Genomic DNA, 11173 nt, shown 5'->3' with positions numbered 1-11173 from the left:
AAGATAGAACCGAGAAATTAAAGATTTATCGGGAAGCGTACACTGCAGCCTCCGGGGAGCGGCTGCAACTGCAACAAATCAGGACAGAAGACACAGTGGAAGGCCCAAGTGCACATCTGTCCAACAGAGAAGATGTCCTTAAGTGTGTCCTCCATGAAAAACACATTTCTCACCGCTGTTGAACTGGCTGCACCGCTGAATAAAACAAGAGAGGAAGCGGTGGGCGCAGACACTGTGTGGGAGGTCAGCCGGCCTCGCGGGCAAAGTTGACAAGGAAAAAAACACAGAGGTTTCGAGATCAGAAGAAAAGGTTACACCGGGCCGAGAAGCCCAAACAGTGGCCTTTATGTGACTGGAACCAAACTGTTTTGTAGACGGATGAGTCCGGCTTTGAGGTTTCGGGATGGAAGGAGAGGACGCGAGCAGAGTCTGAGCACAGAGTTCAGATGACGAGCTCATGAAATGATGATGAATCTCTGCCTCGGACCGTGGAAACGCGATGAGTCGTGACTATGTTCGGCTAGTGAGCACAGTCTGATGCATAGGTACACTTAATCAACCCAACAAGACTTTTTTATAGAGGGGTTAGAACATTTAAATGAAACATGATGCTGTGATATTTAAATATAGGATGAATAGCTCGAATAATGACGAAGTGTAATAGTAGCTAGTAATAAAAACATTACATGTGAAAGTCAAAAGGAGGAATGTGCTGTAATTAGAATGGGAGGTTATCAATGTAAGCCTGGTCCTAGACAGCAGATAATGACCAAACACCCAGAATCTGAACTCCCCCTGAACTCAAGGGAAAACCCACCGATGAAGCTTGAGGGGGAAAAAAGAGGAGGTGGAAGAAGAATCAAGAGCGTCAGACGAGACAAGCTCTTTGACAGCGCGGCCACTCAGCTTGGAATCTTTTATTGTTTGACCTAAAAACACATTTTCCTCTGAGCATCAGTTTATTCCTCCTTGTCTTACAGCAGCGAAAGAAGAATAATGAAAGGTCACATTTTGTTACGTAATGCAACGCTGACGTCTTTATATAATGCAACTTCCTGCAGTTAATGTCCTTTGCTTCCTTCTGGAATGTAGGAAGCCTGTGATGAAGGCGACGCTAAGGTGTTCATGCACACAAACAAAACACACTGCTGGACCTTTACAGCAAAGACACCTCAGCACCTCGCGGAGTGGAAGAAGACGGCCTCGTCTTCAGTCCCTCCGACCTTCGGATTTAAAGGGATTCCAGCGAGTTACTGTGAGATTCTGACGGTTTTGGGAATAATGGCTAATTTGGGTTCACATTCAGAGGGTGGTGTTCCTCTCCTTCCTCACTCCGCTTCTTCTTCCTCCCTGTCGCTCCTCCAGCGGCACCGCTCCTCTTCTCCGTTTCGTCCATCACTCTTCATTGCTCACATGTCTGCGGAAGGTCAATTGATCTGGTTTGGGACTGTGGGAAATGTTTCGGCTGATTGCCCGTGACACACACGCGCAGACAATGGGCCCTTCACTTTATCAAGGGCGGGAGATAAACAACTGCAGACAAGGTGGGGATGTTAAACGCGCCGCCCTAAACGTCTTCGCGCGGCGCCTGTTAACTGATGCTGAATAAGGGCATCTGTCCGTCTCGGGAAGAAGCTGGTGTTTGTGCGTTTGCGGTGGCGTGACCTTTGGAGACTCGCTGCGTTCGCAGAACTGTTTCGAGGCAGCGATTGACTAATTCATCAACAGATAAATCACACGAGCGGCGAATGTGCAAGACTAATCCTCAGAGTTAGTGATGAATAACTGTCTTTGATAATTCCATATGAAGACCAAGCACCTCCGACCTAAAGGCCGACAGTCTGGACCCACATCAGAGACAGAGGTCTCCACCAGATGAGCCTCACCTCCACATTCACCGTGTGCAGCAACTCCGCTTAAACCAAACAAAGTGTGTAAGTCATGTAAATACAGCGTCTGTTTAATTAACGATTACCATCTCGTCTCTGACCTTGTCACGTCCTGTGGCGTACGTTCAAGCCGATAGCCACAAATGTCATCTGCAGGAAGCAGGTAATCAAAAGCCTGAGGGAGGAGGGCGGGGGCGGACGTGTTTACATGCGAAGCAACAAGCGAGGAATGTACAGTAAACAGCAGGCGATCGGCTTTGTGCGGCGGTCTTTAGCTGCTGTCCTCGTTTTAACTGTGCACGTTGGAGCTCGGAGCAGATGCCAAGCTGTGGTAGGAGGCGTCCCCACTGCAGCGTGGTAAGAACTGCGTTCAGAGGAAAATGTCTGTAACAATGCGAGAAGAACTGAAGTCAACCATCTTCAGATTCCTGCTTTTATAGAGTCACTTCGTCAGATACTCAATGAAAAATATCTACTTTTCAAAATTTAGATTCCGACTTCTTTGCTTTCATTTGTCTTTTCTTAAAAGTACCCTTCCTTTCTCTATAAATTATATAACACCCATCATGGATATTGTTCGAATAGTATTTGTTCAGTGGTCTGCTTCTTCCAGATCTGTTGCTGTAGAAAAGGGAGGGGGTGAGGGGGAGACAGCGAGGGATGGGGACAGGGGAGGAAGGGTTAGGGACGGACAAGGACAGAGTGAGGCCTCAGAGCTTCTGTGTGTGTGTTTGTCTCTTCTGTTGTACAAGTGTCTGGCTTCAAGGTGACTTCTGTCACACTTTTAGGGAGCGAGCGGGAGAAAGTGGATATAGATGGATGCTTCCGTGGCCTTTGCTCTACACTTGCCTGCAGGTCGAGCCAAGTCTTTTTTGGGTGCCGGGGAACAAAAGGAGGGGGAGGACAAGAACAATGCGGTGCTTCGGGGGGAAACGGGGTCATGTGAAGGGAACAGACTCGAATCCACTGAGCCTCACTGCTCTGACCGACCGGGGACGTAGAAGCATATGATACAGAGTGTGAATGCAGCTCCGTCCTACTTCATGATGTGGAGGTTCAGTCGTCAAGTCTCCATCCTTAATATTTCTCTATCCTGTTTCTCTTAGATTGGCTTTTCCATTACAGTTTAATTCAGCTGTTAATGAAAATTGTTTTCTAAAGGTGAAAAAGTCACCAACAACCAAGATGGACACAAGGGGTGAGAGCTGGTCTTCCCACTTATTGCTCCGTTTCTGACAGCTCAGTCATTTTGTGAAATGCATTATTCATCCAATTCCAAAACTTTTGCTGAAGGCAGAGAAGGAGAGATTTAAAAAAAAGATGAGTTAAGGATATAAGATATTCAAATCTAGACAGAAATGTGATGAGGTCACCTGACGAACCGGAAACGAGTCAAGGTAAATGGAGAAGCAGGACACGGGGGCGGAGGTATTACAGCCCAGTCCCCGGCAGCTTATGGTTTACACAGGCTTTTCTAATGCATGGATGCCCTCAGCCTGTCACAGCCCACCAACGTGCCTGTCCTTAAATATATGAAAATCTGCTCCCTTCGACCGTGCAAATCAGCGCTTTTGGAACCAGCGCACGCGGCCCCGGCGTCAGCTGTTCACACGCTCAGCGGCGTCCACGCACGCGCACATGCATGTGCACGCTCACGCTGTGAAAGTCACATTGCGACGGCACGAATTGCCTTTTATGCAGATTGAGCACAGGCCCTCAGCTGATCAGAATCTGGCCTTCAATGAGGCCGACGCTACGCGACCCAACAGATTGAAAACAGGACTTAGTGGCTGTATTTTAGCAAATGAGCTCATACAAGTCACAGTGCATTTTACCAGTTCTGGCTTCTTCTTTGTAGACAAGTGGCAGATTCTGCTTCAATTAAAGATTCTTCTGTGTCACACACACACACACACACACACACACACACACACACACACACACACACACACACACACACACACACACACACACACACACACACACACACACACACACACGTGCAGTATTCCTGGTAAGCGATGACATTTCCTCACAGACCGCCCTCTAGGTTTATGCACCACAGTAACAGATGTTGGACACATATGTGACAAAAGCGCGACACAGTCCCACACGCTCAGTGTCAACGAAGCGATGACAGGCCCCCTACGCAGCAACGCGCACCCCGCTTGTGTGTAAGACCCTGTTTGAAATTCTGTGCATGACTGCCGGCTGGGGTTAGCAAGCGGATCACATCTATTACCTTGCTAATTCCACAGCTTGGCCTTTGCATAATAAGATGCATTTGCTCAGAGAGAGCAACCGAGAGAGAGAAAGAGAGAGAGAAAGAGAGAGAAAGAGAGAGACTGGGAACAAAGCAAAACGAGAGCGAGGGAGACGTAAAGGGAAGACGTAAGTCATCAAAACACATTGACAGTGACCTAATGGTGAACCTCTGCGATGCAACGCGAGCCTCAGATGGTAATTGGGTTAATTAGATGAATACATTCACACATGTCTCATGAAAAATGGAATGTTTCCTCTCTTTTGCCCAATTCTCGATGGATACCGTGCCAAACTTGATGATAGCAAGGGAGCATGTTTCTGTGCTTTATCATCCACAACTGAAAAAGAGGCTTTTTACAGTAACAAATATTCTATATTTGGCCAGAGAAGCAAAGTCTGATGGGCAAGAAATGTGGACTATGTGACATTATTTCAAAATTACCCAGGTACAATAACTAATGGCAGTAGATAGTGATCTACTAAGTGGTGCCAAGGTGCCAGGAAGGTGAACAGAGCAGCTCAAAAGTCTTTCCGCCCCTCAACAAATTGCTTGAACTCCTCCAGTGGGACTCAAGCGTCCTTGGGGCAGCTGCGAGTTGCAGTCCCTTGAGCATTTAGTTGTACAGTATCCTTGGAATCTCATCAGATGTGGCCAGAATATTTTTGAAGGGCAGTAACCGAACTTTCTTAATGCGACAAAGTAAGTAGAACTGTAGAAGCGAGAACATTGCGTGAACATTTTTTGTACCTGAGGATCCGAGTTCACGTAAGCGCAAGCATGGCCGTGCAACAATATTCAACAGCTATCAGCTATTATACAGTCAGGGTGACTCCAATATTTAAATGACTGCTCAATTAAACATGAGTATCACATACATATGTATTTTTGACAGCTTGCGAGCTGCAATATGAGAACATGAGGACCCGTGTTAATGCAGACGTTTCTATTTTGCAGCACCTCTTAGTAGAACGTTTTACTTCCTGTTACGGTCTGTTGCTCTGTAGTGATCGTGTGGTTTCCACCGATACTGTACTGTACACTATTTTTGCACATAATTAGCAGAGTAGTCATCGCCAAGGCCAACACACAAATAAAAGATGAAAGAAGTGTAAAGAAAACGACTGACTGGAAGGACACGGTTATTAGTTAGCTTTTTTTTTTTTAGTGAGCTCTCTTCATTTAAGTTGGTGTTTTCATTGAGAGCTTGGTCCTGGTTGAACCCTGCAGTAAGGACCACGTCCCTCAGAGGAAGTTGTAGAGCAGCGACACACGGGTGTCGGCGATATGGCGATCGTGAAGCCTCGACACCCACTTGGTTTGTGAACGCGTTATATTCTGCATGATGAAAACTTCAGGAGCAAATGAAAATTTCATGCCCCAGTGCTGCCGTAGCAGCCATGCTTCCATTTTGAGTCCCCACCCTCAGAACATAATCATGTTTTCGTAGAGGGAAAAAAGGGCAACAACATTTTCCTTAGCTCCTTTTCTTGCTGCTTTCACTCCGGCACCATACAATCTCATGCAAATGAAATAAAACAATAGCCCTGTGCTTCACTTTTGTCACCAAAAACACTCTGATTGTGAGAGATTCTGAATTACAAGCACCCGACAAGACACAACAGAGATAGACAAGAAAAATTAGAAAAGATAAACAAAAAAAAGCTGATTAAAGTGGCCAATACCCATAAATGAAATAAATTAAAAACAAAAACATTTATTTATAGTGAAGAGCTACTGGAAGAAATCTGGCTATCTATCTAAAATTGAGCTTTGTTTAATAATGAATAGTTGGATTCTAGTAATCCAAACCATTGACTTCAGCATATTTTTATAATACAGTTTTATTCTAGTGTTATACCAAATCCATAGGAGTTACAGAGGGATTCCAGTTTATGTAATCACTTTAGGAGTGAGTGTGTTCACATTGGACATTAGGATTAGAATTTATTTAACTTTGGAAAAAAAATCTTGATGCAGCCAGATGGAACATGCTGCCAGGAAACAACGTTGTCTGAGACAGCGACATGTCAAATATGTAAAGCAAAGCAAAGCAAATCAGCTGCTGATTTACCCAAGCAAGACCTGAGGAGTAAAAAGAAAATAAAAATATGTCCTAAACATCAAGTTTCACTCAAGCTCGGAGTCAGAGAGTATAAATAGTGTGCGGTCCAACTTGAAACCACCCTTTCCACGGTGGGAACAGGTTAACTGCATTGAAGTGACACATGTCCTTGAATTATCAAGTGAGTCTGATGAATTCCAAGCAGGCACCGACTCCTATTGATCACTGTGATCTGAGGCTCACCTCACTTTGGTCGTCTGCTTGTTTAGGAGCCTGAGCTTCCTGCAACCGCTCGTCTGCACAGGACACTGTGCTTCACACAGTCATGTCTGCAAGCGGTGGTACGACGTCAGGCTTCAGCTTTTATATTTCCATTGTTTTATTTAAAGGAGTCATATCATGCTTTTCATTCTAAAAAATATTAGACTTTAATGTCTCAGTAAGGTCTCTGTAAATTTTCATCCCATAAAACCCTTTAGATCGTCCACACTGCCCCTGTCAATGTGTGGTTTTCACTCTCCATCAGCAAACGCTGTGTTTTCTGGGCGTGTCGCAAGCGAAGCTGCTCAACACACCTCTGTGCGGAAGCGCATACCTTTTTTGTTGTTGTTTTTTTTTTAAATTGGCTCCATGGATACGAGCCACCGCACGGTTAGGATACAATAGGTGGCAGTAGTGCGACATTGAGAACGCAATCCACCGCAATCCTCCACAGAAGAAGACCCACTACAGGACTGCACGACATTAGCCAGCTGGTTCGTAGCGTAGTAGAACCATACGTCTACGATCCCGAATCTGACCCTGAAGCTGAAGAGGAGGCTGTTGAAGTCGCCACATTTCGGCTGATGCAAGATGTGTCTCATTGGTAATGTCGTATTTACTTCAATTTAATTGATTTATGCAAAGTGACTAGCGGTTGCTAATGCGTATGCTAAATGGCGTGTGCAGCTTCAATATTCACAACACGACTTACTTGGAAAACTCTCGTTAATAGAAAACACTACTTTAGCTTACATTATACAAATAAATAAGTTTGAGAGCATAGCTGAAATAATATAAATAGATTTTACATTTACACATTTCACTGTTTTTGTCTTACTTGTGCTGCTGCTCTGACATAATTTTATTTAAAAAATGTGCATTAATATTTAGAGCAATCACTGCATGACCTACCTGGGAACAAAAAGCATTGGTTCAAATTATATATTGACCTAACGTATTTTTACTGCTTTTAATTATGTTTTTTGTCATTCATGATAAATTTGACAGTAATATGTCTCTGTATCTAAAGTTGTTACAGGTATCTAGTCTACAGAGGCTAGTGAGCTGGTGCTGAGGATTCCTGGGGTGAAGAATCTGAGTTGCCATCTCTTCATGCTTGGGTTGTAAATGAAGGCAGTTTCCTGATGGATAAAACACTAAAACACTCATAGTATGATTGATGTAGACCACCTGTAGAATAACTCCTTTACCATTTGATTAAAAATGTGTTTTTTGTGAGTGCAACACTCATTAAGAATTTTTTTAACTTTATTTATATATAATTTATATGCGTTTTATTTATGGCTGCTTCAACTTTATAGCTTACCATATTAGAAAGAGAAAAACATGTAATTTCAATACTATGATTTCCTAAATAAAAGTGTTTTCCCTTCAGAAACAGAGTTCAGTGAAATACATAATAGTTAAAGCCAACTTTATTGTAAACCAAAAAAATACACCACTACTCCAAAGCTAGAACAAACTGTTACCTTCACACTCCAATGTGCAATGTATAGGTTACTGAGTTAATTAAGAAGTCTGGGGGTTTGAGGACGAAGGAGAAGCTTTTGCAGGGCCTTGCAGACGAAATGCATGAAAGTAGGGTAAACAGGGAGATGTGGTGATCCTTGTTCTCATCACTATTTGGAAGACTGAGCGGAAGCAGTCCTCTACCAGATGGAAGCTGTGGCTGTCCTCACCATCACCTCATCAAAACAAAAGGTAGTGCAATCAGAATTGTAGATTAGTGAAATGTTAATTATTATGTAGGTCAAAACCTTCTCTAATGTAAGAACACACAATACCAGACAAAAAATTAAACCAAACGAGGACAGGCCTGGTCTGTGCTAAAACAACAGATAAACTGTTGTTACAATTCAAATATAAAATCTAAACAGTATATACCAATTAAAATCTTCTATTACCTATCTTACTGTTGGTACATACAAACTTACATACCTTCACTCCTGAGCTGGGCAGCAGATGTCTGTGTACCAACAGTCTGCAGTGATTTCTCTGTTTGACAGCCTCCTTGCATGTGGGCAACTGGGATTTGCCCTCCTACAGTATAGAAAAGACTGTTACATTTACTGTAAATTGTATTGGTCCTACAAATATAATGGCTATGGTACAAGCTATCGGTAACTGACCAGATAAGCAGCAGGTATTGTAGAGATGTGACTAATTAGCAACTAAGCTTGAAACACAACACAGTAATCATTCCAACTAATCATGTTAGAATTTGATAGAACAATGACATAACCCCAAATCACAAGTTGATTTAGGCTGGACAGGACGGGGTAATAAACATAACCGCGTTCATCTGCAGGTTCTTTTTGTAGCGATCGACCAGCTGTCGCTCTAAAGTGCAAAGGCCTAAAGACATGCTAACGGCTAACGCAACACACAAACAGGAGCGGCAGCACGTCAACAGGACAAAAGCTCGATCCACCGCTTCCTGCCTGTCGCCGATCGAAGGCCCATCGCTATTAGCTGTTCCCCACACAGGTGTGTGGTTGCACCAACTCAGAGTAGCACATTTGAAAGGGACAAAGGCTCGGTTGACTCACTGTAGCCGTTAGCGACGCTAGCGATTAGCTTGTCTCACATGTGGGTTACTGCATTTTAAACAGACCCAACTAACATATTTAGATAGCACAAGTATCAAGCACAAACTTACTACAGCGAGCTAGATCCACCGCTTCCTGCCTGTCGCCGCTGGAAGGGCGATAACGATCAGCTGTTCCCCGCAGGTGTATGTGATTACAGAAAAAGGACAGACGCTAGACCCACCGCTCCCTGTCTGTAGCCGCTCGATGCCGTTAGTCATTAGCTTTTCTCCACACAGGTGTGTGGCTGCAGGAGCCCACATGAGCACATTTGAAGGGGACAAAGGCTCGACTTGCTGTAGCCGTTAGCATAGCTAGCTAGTAACTTGACTCACACATAGGTTACTACATTTAAACGGACAAACTAACATTTTAAAACATTATAAATATCAAGCATGTACTTACTGCAGTGAGTGGATGACGGACTTTAGGAATAGGTCCTTTTTTTCCAACAGGAGCCGTGAAACAAATCCAGCATTGTACGCACCCTCGTTTGAAATGCACATACGTATAAATGCTGAGGCAGTGTTTCTGGCACCGGTCTGTTAAAAATAAAAGTGACCCACAAATCCTCACTTGTTGATCCCTTGGTGAAGTGAAGAGACTTTGGTGTTGGTTAGAACACCTAAGAACCGAACTATTTCTATGGGAGGACTTGGGCGCTGCCGTGCTGGTCTGTTCACGGTGAGTGAGAGGGGGGAAATGGCGGAAGTCCAGTTTTGGTTCGGGATCATTGTGGGGGTGGTGGTTCAGGATTTGCAAGGAGAACTTTCAACCAGTGTGACGACAACTGGGACACGGCCTCAGAGTAGGTCGTGGCTGTTTTCATTGGATGAGAAAATTTACGTTTTCAAAATGTGAAAAAAGCAGGAAATGCATTTCTACCGTGCTCAGTGTGTGTATATGTGACCCATAGAGTCATAGGGACGCTCCAAAATGTCTAAAAAGTGGATTTTGCATGATATGGGCCCTTTAAAAAATGCTAACAAGGAGGGCAAAAAAGGAGACAGGGGGATGAGGCGACTGACTAGACAAAACAAGACGGAATGTGACAAGCGGAGATGAGCAAAACTGAAAGAGCGGGACAGTCTGCAAGAACAAATCAATCCGGAGCTTTTCATCGTCCCTTTAAATTTTTACAGTGAGCCAAGCAAAGGACATCAGAGAGACAGACACAGACATCCACTCAGCCTGAAAATGACCAGCAAGACAGGCCTGACAGAACCAGTGAGACAAAATAGCCAAGAGTCAATACGGGGCCAAGCGTTCGCAAGACTGACGTTTAAGGAGAGGGATATAAGCATCGGCCGAGGTCCCGTTGTTTAGAGCATCACCGATTAGTGAAGAGGAAGTTCTGGGCCATCACTGCCAAAGTCTGACTCAGCTGAGTCGAATGAAAATCCAGCGGGAAAGCGTCTCAGATGTGTGAAAGTGCAGGTCACTGCTGAACTCTCTATGCCAATACTCGGATGCTCACAGCAGGAGTAGATCATGCTGCAATAGTTTGACATGTTTGACAACAGTTCGCTGCTGCCTCAGTGAAGGAGAACTTTTTACAAGCATTTCTGGAGGCACACTGGGAACGGCGGTGTGCTACTGCCAAGATGACTGCATTAAGATTTGAAGGTTCCTGTAGCTGTAAATTAGACACATCACATTTTGATTGGATGTGCTGGTGGCGAACAGGACTCGCAGGCGTCCTGGCAAACCCACGGGCTCGGTTACGCGATACCCCCCCGTGAGCCCATCGCTCAGAAAACTCGGGTGGATGAAAGGAACACGAGGCATTTTAACAAAGGCAACAGCCACTGTATCATTACTACACGAGAGCCGGAGCCTTGTTAAAGGTTGCCGTCTGCCACATGCCCCAGTGGTCCTCGCGCTCCTTAATCCCCCCCGCCGGGCCAGTAAATTCTTCTTTAATTAGAATGCAAATACCACTAATAAGGTTAATATAGCACAACTTGTTTTCCTGTGACCAAGGCAGAGGCTGGGGAAGGAAATTAAATGATCCCAAGGAAGTGAGCGGAGGTTCACAAATGTCAAGTGTGAGGTGGATGAGATTGTGTTTGCGTTTCCCATTCTG

The 11173-nt window shown here is 44.5% G+C and overlaps 1 long non-coding RNA gene across 2 annotated transcripts; it reads right to left on the bottom strand.

The window, feature by feature from the left end:
* Positions 1-7896: 7896 nt before the first annotated feature.
* On the bottom strand, positions 7897-10065 carry LOC129604851 (uncharacterized). Of its 2 annotated transcripts, XR_008696155.1 has the most exons (3): positions 9493-10065; positions 8438-8539; positions 7897-8184 (listed from the first exon to the last, which is right to left on the bottom strand). It is a non-coding gene; the product is annotated as an uncharacterized LOC129604851 (long non-coding RNA). The 2 variants fall into 2 exon arrangements; XR_008696156.1 differs by lacking the exon at positions 9493-10065 and having other exon boundaries at positions 8438-9131.
* Positions 10066-11173: the final 1108 nt, after the last annotated feature.

The sequence above is a fragment of the Betta splendens genome, chromosome 11 (assembly GCF_900634795.4).
Source record: "Betta splendens chromosome 11, fBetSpl5.4, whole genome shotgun sequence".
In the NCBI taxonomy this organism is placed as follows: domain Eukaryota; kingdom Metazoa; phylum Chordata; class Actinopteri; order Anabantiformes; family Osphronemidae; genus Betta; species Betta splendens.
Note: the sequence above shows the minus strand (reverse complement) of the source record. Positions and strands in the feature narration are given on the sequence as shown.